We start from the raw sequence: 12548 nt of genomic DNA, 5'->3' as shown, positions 1-12548 counted from the left end.
GGGATGCTCACTCCTCCATGGCACCTGATCCCACCTCTGATGTTTGGAGGTCCGTGTTTGCTCTGCTCCTATTTTGTATTGTTTAATGGACTTTTGAGCTTGAATACTGTTCGTTATCTCCATATACTTCATGGTAAGAAAAATATAACTTTACATTATACTCTTCGACAGCTTGCATATGCAATTTTTTTTATTTGAAAATGCAGTAAATATACCAAAAAATAATAATAATTGTATAAATTTCATGTTTGCCAAAAAAAGGAAAGAAAATGATAATGCACATAGTCCAACTTTACGTATGTTTACAAACATTTCAAAAAAATTAACTCATGGGTCTCTGAGCTGCCTCTATTGTCCTTCATTTGCATTCAGACGAGTTAGAAAATTATTTGCTCTAAGGTCGCGGAGTAAGGAGTCGATCCTTACGTCGGGGGTTCTATTCCAGCTGCGGGACGTGGTTCTTCGATTGAAACCGTATAAATTGAGGTCAAATATCGCAGTAGGTCTGACATCTCATTGCTCAAGTACCGTAGATGCCGACGATTAAATTTGCAGTCCTTCACCGGTAAATAGTGGCATCTCAATATGAGTGAAAATTTCCTAAAGAGACGTTAAGCAAAGACTGTTATGCATTATTGGCCTTGACATATGATTGGCTCTACTCTACAAGTAATCCGGGTAACCAAACAGTCCACTTATTATAGATATAGAAAGAATGGATGAAAATGTCATTAGGGCATTACCATTTAAAGGTTTAATTTTAAATGCCATATATGTAATTGTTAAAAATTTTCTTTAATGATTAAAATTTGTTGTAACGACTCAGAATGCAGAAAGATACTAATATCGACGCAAAAGAATAATTTGCATTCCACTGCGTATTCAACAGACCCATGCAGAAGGGCCTGCATAAGTCTTCTCTAACAAATCAAGAATAGATTTGACTGTAGGACTTTTAAGGAAAAGAAAAAAGACAAAATCTGATTACTAAATGTACAAATTATCTTAAATTGCTTCCGTTGAAAAGTTTTCAGTTTCATGTTTATTTACATCAGGCGTTCTTTCTCCCATGCGTCCTAAAAGGAAAAGGAATGAGAAAAAAAATTCAAGGTATCAATATGACATTATTAATGTAGATATTTCGATAAAAATTAAATCGGTATTCATGATCAATATATTATTATTTCGTTTTCATTACTCTAAGATATACACTGTATTGCTATTTTCAACATGTTCACTATTTCGATTCAGATAAACATTTAAGAATTAAAGAAACTTGTAATCATTACTAATTTATGTATGCAATACATAAAACAATGCATCAATGTAAGACAGGTTTTCAGTCTTTAACTTTTAATTTTACATATTGAAATAAACGTGTGTTGTTAGAACGACAAAATATGGAAGAATGGTTTACTCACTTTGCATTTTGTTACACATATTTTTGTGCAAGGAAAATTTATAAACAACGAAACTGACGAAAACTGCTGTAAGAATGATACACGCCAACATTATTATAACGAGAAAACTAATGTTAGCCCCATCCTCACTACCAACATCGGAAAATGTATTTTCGGTATCTTCAACAGCATCATTCATCGACCTACATGAGACAAAAACATACAGGTAATGGATCAATAAGTATTCATAAGTATCAATACATGGATAAATAAAATCTTGCAAGGCATTGAATATAATGTATGTGCATGCGTATGCGCCAATCCAGGAATTTTTTCCAGGGAGTCCACCCCAGTCAAAAAATTTCCGACCCAGAAATCTTTTGACAAACAAGCAAAATATAAATAAATAAATAAAAATAAAATCTAAAATTTATTTCCCAAACGTGAAAAAATCTACTCGTGGTGGTAGTGTTGTCCACGTTTTCCAGGGGGAACCAAAGTCATATTTTATTTGCTTTAGTGTATACTTTTAAAACTCTGCAAATTCCAAGGGAGAGGGGGTCCAGACCTCCCGAACCCCCTCTGGATCTTCGCATGATGCGGAGGCCTGGACTAAAGGATATGTAAACGAAATACGTAAGCATCTTAGTGCTCTTTTATTGGCCAAAGAGTAATATAAAAGTGTACTTTTCCATTGAGTAAGGTTTTAAGAAATAGAAAACATCGAAAGCAAACATCCCCTAATAAAGTTCATTAGTTTTTTTAAACGGATTACACTTAAAATTAATGACTCTATACATCTAACAGTAAATTATTAGAGTACTTTGATCACTAAACTCACAAAATGATATCTTCGCTCCAATATAAGTACAATGGCAAAGTCCATGTTCTGCTTTGAGAAACCTCAAATATCTGTCCGATCGAAAAGTTAAAAGAAGGTGAAATTCACATCCGTTTTTATCCATGTAGAAAGCTTCATCAAGATGTTAGCTTGTGTAATTATCAGGGTTGTCAAATCAATTCAATCTTAGTAACCGGTTGTTTGCTTTATTATTATTTTAAAAAAGTATCAAAAATGTATACTCCACCATTTTCATGATCACGTGGTGTTCTTAATGTTTTTTTTTTCGTAATTATAGTATCTAAATGCCGACGTATGTTTAGTATACAGGGAATAGAGTCTGTGAAAAGAAGAAAATAAATTATACATATTCTAATAGATATAAATACATACATATATTTTTTAAAAAAATCAAATTTGGTGTTATTTCGGAATGCATGTACATTGGGGTCTTAATAAAAAGACAAAGAAAAAATGAAAACATCTTTTCCAACCCCCCTAAAAAGAACACAAAAAACAGGGGTGGGGCGAAGGGGGTGGGTCAGGGGCTTTGGATACGCGCATGGAATGATAACCTATGTCAAATCAATCAATTAAATACATTCATCATTTTTAATCTTCATGCTGCGCTTATGAATTAGCATCAGCATGTGTTCCATAAAACACCTTCAGATTAATTGCATGACAAATTTTTGTTCCGCGTAGAAGTTTAAAACTATTGTTTATCGGATATTGATGCAATGTCACTTTGCTTGATATGGAACTCGTAAATATACTTACCTTGTCATTGGTCATTTGCAAAATTATTTGTTAAAAAACATTCTGATTGTACACACAAGTACTCTGAAGTTGACATTAAAAAGATGCTTGAGTTTCTGATTGACAATATCTATGTGGTTTTTGGAGACCAGGTCTTCCAACAATCTATTGGAATACCTATGGGTACCAATTGCGCCCCGTTATTAGCAGACCTTTCTTTGTATTCATATGAAGCAGAATTTGTCCAAAAACTTGTAGGTGAAAAGAAGAAATCACTTGCTGTGGCGTTCAACTCGACATTTAGATATATCGACGACGTATTGTCAATTAACAATGGCTATTTTCATTCTTATGTCGATACGATATATCTTGGTGAACTTGAGATAAAAGATACCACAGAGTCCGACACATCTGTTTCATATTTGGATATTTTACTTGAAAAAGACGTTAATGGTAATCTAACAACCAAGCTTTATGATAAACGTGATGACTTTAACTTTTCAATCGTCAACTTCCCTTACTTATGCAGCAATATACCTTCATCACCTGCATACGGGGTATATATCTCTCAGTTGATTCGATACGCAAGAGCATGCTCTACGTATGTACATTTTCTAAAACGAGGTAAATTATTGACAAATAAGTTGATGAAACAAGAATATCAGCTGTCTCGTCTAAAGTCATCATTTCGTAAGTTCTATGGTTGATACAATGACCTTGTCAGCAAATACAATTTATCATTGAGTCAAATGCTGACTGACGTTTTTCATACTAATTGTTAGGCCATTATTTACACACTGAATTGTCGACGGATTTTTCCGTTATTTCCCGATCATGACAAGGAGCACACGGCGGGTGTGACCGGTCGGCAGAGGATGCTCACTCCTCCATGGCACCTGATCCCACCTCTGATGTTTGGAGGTCCGTGTTTGCTCTGCTCCTATTTTGTATTGTATAATGGACTTTTGAGCTTGAATACTGTTCGTTATCTCCATATATTTCATGTAAATGATTTAATATATTAGTTGTCCATCTTAAGTAACTAAATTCAGCTACACACAGTTGATATTTTATAGATTTGGAATTAATTGCCAGTAATTCGTTTGAAATATCTCCAGACATATAATATGACGAAAATATATTTGATACTAACTAAATGAATTTTAAAATTTGAAGGGGGCTTTAATTGAAATAACGGTACGATTACAATTTAAAGTAGAATGAGCTTAAAAAATAATTAATGGAGATGAAGAAATACTTTTTAGTCTTTTTTTTTTTCAAAATACTCGAATACTGAATTTAGTTTTCGATACTCGGGCCGTTCAACAAGTACTGGAGTACCGGTTACCTGTTCTCAACCCTTGTGATTATTGTTGGTAATTTAACGCCAGATTCCAGAAGACATTGTCCTGCCTGATTTTGTCATATTTGATGCACCGCCTTTGATGTTTTTAAATGTCTGTGTTTGCTCTGCTCCCAATTTGCATTGTCCTAATTAATGGACTTTTGAGCTTGATTGCTGTTCGTTACCTTTATATTTCGCTGCACTTTACGATCCACACAATGTGCACTTTAGTGTCAATAGCATATATAAAAAAAAACTTCTCTATATTACGTTTCATCAGTTAAAATAATTTCTTTGAAGAATCTGCTCGATAAGTAACCAATTTATACATGTATATCTGTGTATTCATGTGTGTATACTTTTGTTTGTTTGTTTGGTGTTTGTTGCTACAATATACACCTGTATCACGGATTGTAATAGACCGTTATCTATACATGTATGTCAGGATTTGTAATTTTTGACGTGCGCGGCAAAATAAATAAGTTGACTGATAGGAGTTTATACATATATAAAATGTATTATAACAATTTCCTATGTTGTGTGAAATAATAGGATTTTTCTTAGGTTTTGCAAATGCTTTGTCAAAGAAACTAGTAGTTGTTGAAATATTTCATATGAAGATTTTATTATCAAATCGAGTTATTGCCAAGTTAAACAGTTGGATTTTTTAGGTGTGCATTCAACTTATTAAATCATATTCAAACATGATTTATTTTTAGGACTATTTTGCCATTCAAATTTCATTGTGTATTAGAATATTAAACTCTTTACTAGATATAATTGAAATTTTCATTGCCCTTGTGGATACCAAAACAATGCATAACAGACTTATTTCACGAACAAAATCAAAATAGGATTTAATGTATTTTGTAATCATAATCCAAATTATCATTACCTGTCATTAATCTGTCTTACAGTAAACATATATTTATTTTTCGAAGATTCGGTTGTCTTCTCTTTTATTATACTTGAAAGAGTTCTCGGGAATTCTAGTTTGTAGCATTCATTGTCTAGAAATATGAAAAAAAAAATACAATAGCTTCTCAAAGAATTGGCACCACATTTCAAAATTAAAACTCTTCAAAATAAGCTTAGTAGGAAAGTACACAATTCTTTCTACATCTTTATTTTGTCATAATCGACTCTTTACGATTTACATTGACAGAGATTAAGGTGATATAATAATTCTATTCAATTTTATGAAACACTTTTACTTACATTTATAACATTCAGATGACTTGTATTTGAATGGACACGTTGCACATTTACTCTCTAAATGTTCTTGGAGGAATTTACCTCCGGTCGTAAATTCAGTGCAGCGTCTACCTGAAGAAAATCATTTAAAATATTTAAATATTAATAGATGTCAAACAATATATTGTCCTACCAGTGTGTGATGCAAGATTTCCTTGGACCATGAATTAATAATGATAAAAGAAATAAACAAAAAGAAATAAAATGAAATGAAATAAATGAAATATAAAATAAAAAATGAAAAAAAATAAACAGTACCAGTCCTTTACATTAGGAAATTATCAATCTGGTTTTTTTTTTTTTTTTTTTTTTTTTTTTTTTTTTTTTTTTTTTTTTTTCCAAGTATAAATAAAAAAAATCTAAGGTTATATATACCTCGAATTTGGAGTGCAGGTGAACGAACACATAACATTATATGAAATCTAAATTTTTGGACTCAGCTTGTTATTAGAACCTTCGAAATCATTCAATCATGTAATAAAATTGAGATGTTTCCCTACCAATTATTTCCACTTCTGGTGCACACAGTTCAATGTATCCATCACCTTTTGAATTTAATACACAGTGGTATTTATATTGGCCAGCTGTTGTGCAGTTTTGTTTTTGATCTTCGCATTTAAAAGTTTTAGATCTATCTTCCTTTTCTTTTCTGTCTTGAGGACATCTTGTGATGTGGAATGAAGTGGTATCCATTGATTGTGGACATGGAGATTTCTGAAATTGAAATCGATCTTTCTTTATGTATTTTCTTCCTGTGAATTGAGACAACTGTACGAGAACAACTAATTGTCCGGTAATCATTTTCAACTTCAGACAGAAAGTTCACAATGGACATTGCATTTGGAGATGAATGGACCATAAAAATGAATCTCAGCAAGGGAGTGGGGTATTATATTCCCTCATATATATATATTTATATCGGTAAGTATTGCTTTTTAAAAAAGCTTTGCCGTCTTGAGCAACAATCTTAACAGTAAACTATAAAACACCTATACGCCTGTCTTATTCTTCCGTAGTTCTTGGCTTTGTATTTCTTCAACAGCTTTTTACTGATATATATATATATATAAGCCCTTCAATATACATAAAAAAGGCGGAGCAAAGCAAATAAAGAAGAATAGACATAAATATTAATGTTTTCATCCAATTCCTGATAACAACGAAAACATAGAAATATAGTTTTTAAGAATTGCCATGAAGTTATGTTCGCTCTGACCTTTTTTTTAAGATTAAAAATGTTGAAAAATTGCCTGTTCGCTCTGACCTTTTTTTAAGATTGAATATCTTGAAAAATTGCTAAGTCGTACAAAAATTAGATCCTTTAAAATCATTTCCCTTGTCCTGAATGGCAATTCAACCAATGACTTGCATATATACAAAAAAAAGAACATTATAAAAGGCGGTTAATCAAATCTATGCTAACTTGATCAAAAAGATTTTCTCTGCCCATATGTCATACACGCTATTCTAACCAAACCAGTATTGCAATTAAATTAGCGGAAGTTTCTTTCCGCTAAAGGCGCCAAAAACAATACACAGCCAAATGTAATACGTTTACAGTTGTATGCTCTAAAAGATAAATACATGAATAAAGCTTCACACAATGATCCCTAAAACTCATTATCACCCTCCCCTATACCCTAATAAGATTTTCGAAAATTAACGCTTTATAATAAGCATATTATTTTAATATTCTTATTTATCTTATTTATTCATGTTTTTGCTATGTAATTCTATCGAATTCTGATTTGTAATTTTTTTTTCGCGATTTCGAAAATAAAAAAAAAAAATAAAGTGTTTACTCACCGTTCCTCCATGAGATCTCCTAATTAAAGAACTGAGTAAAAATACAAACACAATAATTAGGAGCCCATTGATTTTCATAATTCTTCTTATTCTATGGTCTGTAGGGCATTAAATAAGTGAAACAGTATCTGTCATAATACCAATCTGTGAATAAAAAAAGGAATATATATATATATATATAGCCGAACGCTCAAGTGAGCTTTTTTGATAAAAATTTGTCCGTTGTCTGTCGTTGTCGATGTCGTTGTAAACTTTTCACAATTTCATCTTTTTCTCCAGAACCACTGGGTCAATTTCAACCAAACATGGCACAGAGTATCTTTGGGAAAAGGAAATTCAAATTTGTTCAAATTAAGGGTCACGCTCTTTTCCAAGGGGACATTATTACAAATTAGTAAAAAAATTAATGGCATATTTTAAAAATCTTCCTCTCTAGAGCCACCGGGTCAGGGAAGATGAAACTCATGTGGAGTCGTGCTCTGGTGGTGTAGATTCAAGTTTGTTCAAATCATTACCCTGGTGGAAGGGCGGGTCCAAAATGGAGGATCAAAGTACATCAATCTACATAGAAATATACTGTAGATTCCTAAATATACACGAGGAATTAATTATCGCGTAATTACGCGAGAAGCACCACTCGCAAATAATTTTATTTTTATGGTGCTGAAATCAATGTAAAATCCCTTGATCAACCGTCCACTCGCGAATTATAGTTCTCGTGATTTGACGTGAAAGAGCCATTTCGCGATAATAAGTACTCGCGAAAAATAAGGAATCTACAGTATAGGAAAAATCTTTAAAAAATATTCTTCTCAAGAACACCAAAGCCATGATTGACCATATGTATATGGAGGTATCCTCAGGTACGTGTAGTGTAGATCTAAATTTGTTCAAATCATGACCCTCTGGTGTAGGTGATGATTAGAGTTTTTCATAGGAAAATATAGGAAAAAATCTTTAAAAATCTTCTTCTCAAGAACGTTGATCCTATTCAAATGAAAGCATTCTCCTATAATGTAGGTTCAAGTTTGTTCAAATCATGACCCTTAGGAGAATAGAGGGGCTATAAAAGGGGATCATAGTTATACAAAGGAATATAAAAGATATATCAATAATTTTTTTTAAAGAACAGCAAAGGCATTATTTGTCATATAGTTAGTGTAGATCCAGGTTTGTTCAAATCATACTCCCAAAACCACTCTTATATTTAAAATTTTCATTACTGATCTGATTACTGCTTGTTCCTAGACAAAGTGCTCAGGTGAGCGATGTGGTCTCTGGGCCTCTTGTCGTAATATTTGGTTTACTTTTTTAAAAAAAAAATATGACAGTAAAAGGACAGCACTGTAATTGATTGTGGTACAAAGGGCTCAAAACATGTGCATATTTTTTTTTTCTTTATCTTTGGAATTATTTCCACAGAATGTTTAAAAGCAGTAGGTTCGATCACGATGTAAAGCATGTCCCTGTAGGTTGTTTTCTTTTTGTCTCCATAAATCTTAATCTGTACTTAACATAAACTTGACGAAGGATAATAATCGTGAAGATTTCTGACTACTCGATAAGAAGAAGGCCTAATCGTACGATTACGTTTTAGAATTATTTCATTTTAAGATCACAAGACCTGGTATTATCCAAAAGAAAGAAAGATAAAATGGTAAATCAAGGTTTTTGATTTCATCCAATCATAACGTACATGTATGTGCAATCATAAGTAAACTTTTCAACTAAGGCCGAATTTTTATGTACGTATCTGTACGTTTTTAACCATATTACAATGATAATTATTATTACTGTGCTAGTATCAAACTAGATTGCTGTGTTTTTAGTAAAAGAATTTAATAAATGTTTTAGATTATACATGTATAATATTTTTTTTTATAGACTGACTCTGCATAATAGAATATTACAGAGTGCATGGCAGTTGTTCCAAGTCCCTGATAAGAATTTAAACAATAATTTAATGTACTTTTTTTTTCTCATCCACAATGACGACTTCCTATTTTTGATCACTCCCTATTTTCCTTTCATTGTTAAATATATTTTGAATTTAAGATAATATATTTAAGATGTAAACGTATTTATAAACTTATTTGAAACCGCGTTCTTTACAAGACATTGATATTAACCCCTTCAATTTTTAGCATTCCATCTATTCTGCAAAACTTTCATTATAGTACTTGTGTATATATATGGGCTGAAAAAATATTAAATCTAAGACATAGAGTCTGCATTGCGGATAACAACATCCTTAACATTTAAATAGGAAAACAGAGTTATACACCTTTGTTCAAACATTGTAGAAAAATTAAATGTACTATTCTTATTAATCTAACTACATGCATTCGTGTATCGTTGTGCACTCTCTCTTGTAAACAGGATACAAAGTTTAACCGTCTTTATCAGTGTTTGTAAAATTCTCAATTCTTTTATCATTGCAAATCCCACCGGTTACAAAAATATGTATATGACAAGAACATGAAGGAAGAAAAAATTTTAAAAAATCACAGAAAGAACCTAGCAATGAGAGGATGATGTTTATTCGACCATAAAAAAGAAAATATTTTTGTTACCTTGAATCGGCAGGTAATGTACAATGCCAAATTCGCCGAAACTATAATTATGGTGATGAAATCATGCGCTGCTTAAATATTCCGTACCTAGTCTTGATTTCTTTGTTTACGTTTGATTCAAAATGTCTGCCGATACCTGGCAACGAGCTTGCCAACAGAGGATTGATAGAACAGTTAAATGCAGCCTAACGTGCGCAAACATTATACAGGAATATCTGGAAAAAAACACCAGGACCGAGCTTTTGAAGTGCATTGTGTACAATATTGTTTGACTGCTGAAATATGTCTATTTGAGAATTTTTTAGGACCATTCCCCTTACAAAATTTACTCAATCTTGTTTATATTAGTTTGTAGTATTGTATTAAAAAATGTTGAACCAACATTGTCTTCATGGATAATATCCCTTTAAAATATGGCTTATTGAATTTACATTTCGTGTTCATTTTTTTTTTTCGTTTATGATAATTCATCAAACAAAACAAGAAACAAACAAAAAGTATATTTCATAAAAATTCCGTGATAAACGTGTGCATAAGTTTACTATAAGATAAATTATTTGAGGAAAAATATATGTAGCCATGCAAAATATTCTGCAATTAAATTTACATGTGAATTTCATTTTTTTTTTCTTTAAGGAGATCTTTTTTTTACCTCCGCAAATCATTTTAATTGTGTGATTGTCTGCATATTTTTGGTCATTTACTATAATGTAAATTTATTAAAATTTGATACCTGTGCTAAATAATTATATAAATCATATCTGTTGATTGAATACACAACATTGTTCATAAAACACAATAATTTATTTTTAGAAAAAAAAAATATATGTTTACTTTAGAGGTCTTTAACAGCGAAAACTTTTACTTTCTTGTTCGATATCAGAGAAAATTCTCAAAAAAATAAAAACTAAAATCTTCTTTAACTTAGTAAATCTTGCTAGACAAATGAAATAATTATTTTTAAAAAAATAAAAAAATAAATGAAATGATAAAAGTAAAGGGGGAATGAATTTGTAACAAACGGGGACTTGAGCAGGTTTTGTAAATTTATTAAAATGATCTCAGCATAGGAAATCTAGGTATTCATTTTAAAACAGCACACAAGCATTTGGTTTATTAAACTTGTCATACCACATGTAAACATAAAAAAAATCTTTTAAAAACTATTTCTAGCTAGCATAATACCATTTTCGCTAGCCAAGGTTTTCTGAACCGCTACTCTCCTCCCAACCCTTTGGTCTATAGCGCTATCAAAAAGAGGGAATGATTACGTCACGTCTCGAATCTATACATGCGCACAAATTGCGTCATTGATAGAAATAAAAAGCGCGAAAAAAATCCGACTTTGGTCAAGGGTTTCAGTGGAGAGTAGCGGATCAGAAACCCTTAGATAGCGAAGAATGGCAAAAAACATATAAAATGTGACATCAATGTGTAAATCAATAGCAAAAACTTAAATAGTGATAAAATAGACTATTTAACAGGCCTAATGAAATGTATTTCGACAGGGAATCCCAAAGTTAGCCCTCCTTTGCCTATTCACGAGGAGAGAAAAAAATTAAACAAACACACTATATATAAACTCGATTTCCAGAAAAAAAAGTGAGCCTAGCTGGCAAATTAGCGTGTGTTATTCCTTTAACCGTTAAACACACAAATTAAGTAACGAAGTAGAGAACACATCAAAAAAAAAAAAAAAAAAAAAAAAACAATTTTGAAGAACTTAAACTGAAAAACTATGGTTCACCTTACAATGATACCCTGAAAAATGTTTGTTTTTCAATTTAAATATCTTTTATGAAAAAAGAAAACTATCAATGAGAATCCATTTGTACAAAAAATTATACAATTCTTAAGTATTACGGATTAAGTTACAACTTTGTGAAAGTGCAAGTTTGTCCATTAGACGGGTTGCATTTTCAATAATTTCGAGAAAAAGAAGTTTCTGAACACATGTCTATTATTACAAAGTCCATTTAATATTTGAGATTTTGGGCGATTATATATATATATATATATATATATATATATATATATATATATATATATATATATATATATATATATATATATATATATATATATATATATATATATATATATATTCAGTTATATTATATCCTGATATGTAACGTATAAATTAACTTACCTTTCATAATGTATATAGTCAACTTTGTCACTTAGATATGGTTTTTGAAAAAAAGCTGTTGAAAGATCTTATGCTACATGTATTTTCGGTTTTGGAGCGTTCATTTCTATTAATCCTTTTTAAATGACATAGTAGGAAAACCAAAATAATTATTTAAATCTCTTAGTAAAGAAGTTAATTTAAGCAGAACTATTTGACCCTGCTGTTGGATATTGGATTCCAAAATTAGATTAATATGCAAATCCTTACAAACAAAGATACATAGCTGGTCCCAGTAAATGTTCTACCAAGCCTCTCTCTTTACTCCTCAATACAATATAAACAGTAATGAAGGAGAAACTTCAAGAGTACTGCGCATCAATATATTCGAGACGTGGCACAGTAGTGATGTAAATAAGATGTGGACACAACTCTATACTTT

The 12548-nt window shown here is 31.2% G+C and overlaps 1 long non-coding RNA gene across 1 annotated transcript; it reads right to left on the bottom strand.

Moving 5' to 3' along the window:
* Positions 1-5297: 5297 nt before the first annotated feature.
* On the bottom strand, positions 5298-7420 carry LOC133200448 (uncharacterized). Its single transcript, XR_009722944.1, has 4 exons — positions 7406-7420; positions 6100-6313; positions 5564-5671; positions 5298-5355 (listed from the first exon to the last, which is right to left on the bottom strand). It is a non-coding gene; the product is annotated as an uncharacterized LOC133200448 (long non-coding RNA).
* Between the last annotated feature and the right edge of the window lie 5128 nt (positions 7421-12548).

Source organism: Saccostrea echinata, unplaced genomic scaffold, assembly GCF_033153115.1.
Source record: "Saccostrea echinata isolate AGI-Se365-2 ecotype Australia unplaced genomic scaffold, CSIRO_AGI_Sech_v1 ptg000040l, whole genome shotgun sequence".
NCBI lineage: Eukaryota > Metazoa > Mollusca > Bivalvia > Ostreida > Ostreidae > Saccostrea > Saccostrea echinata.
The sequence above is the reverse complement of the archived record's forward strand: the minus strand, read 5'-3'. Positions and strand labels throughout refer to the sequence as shown.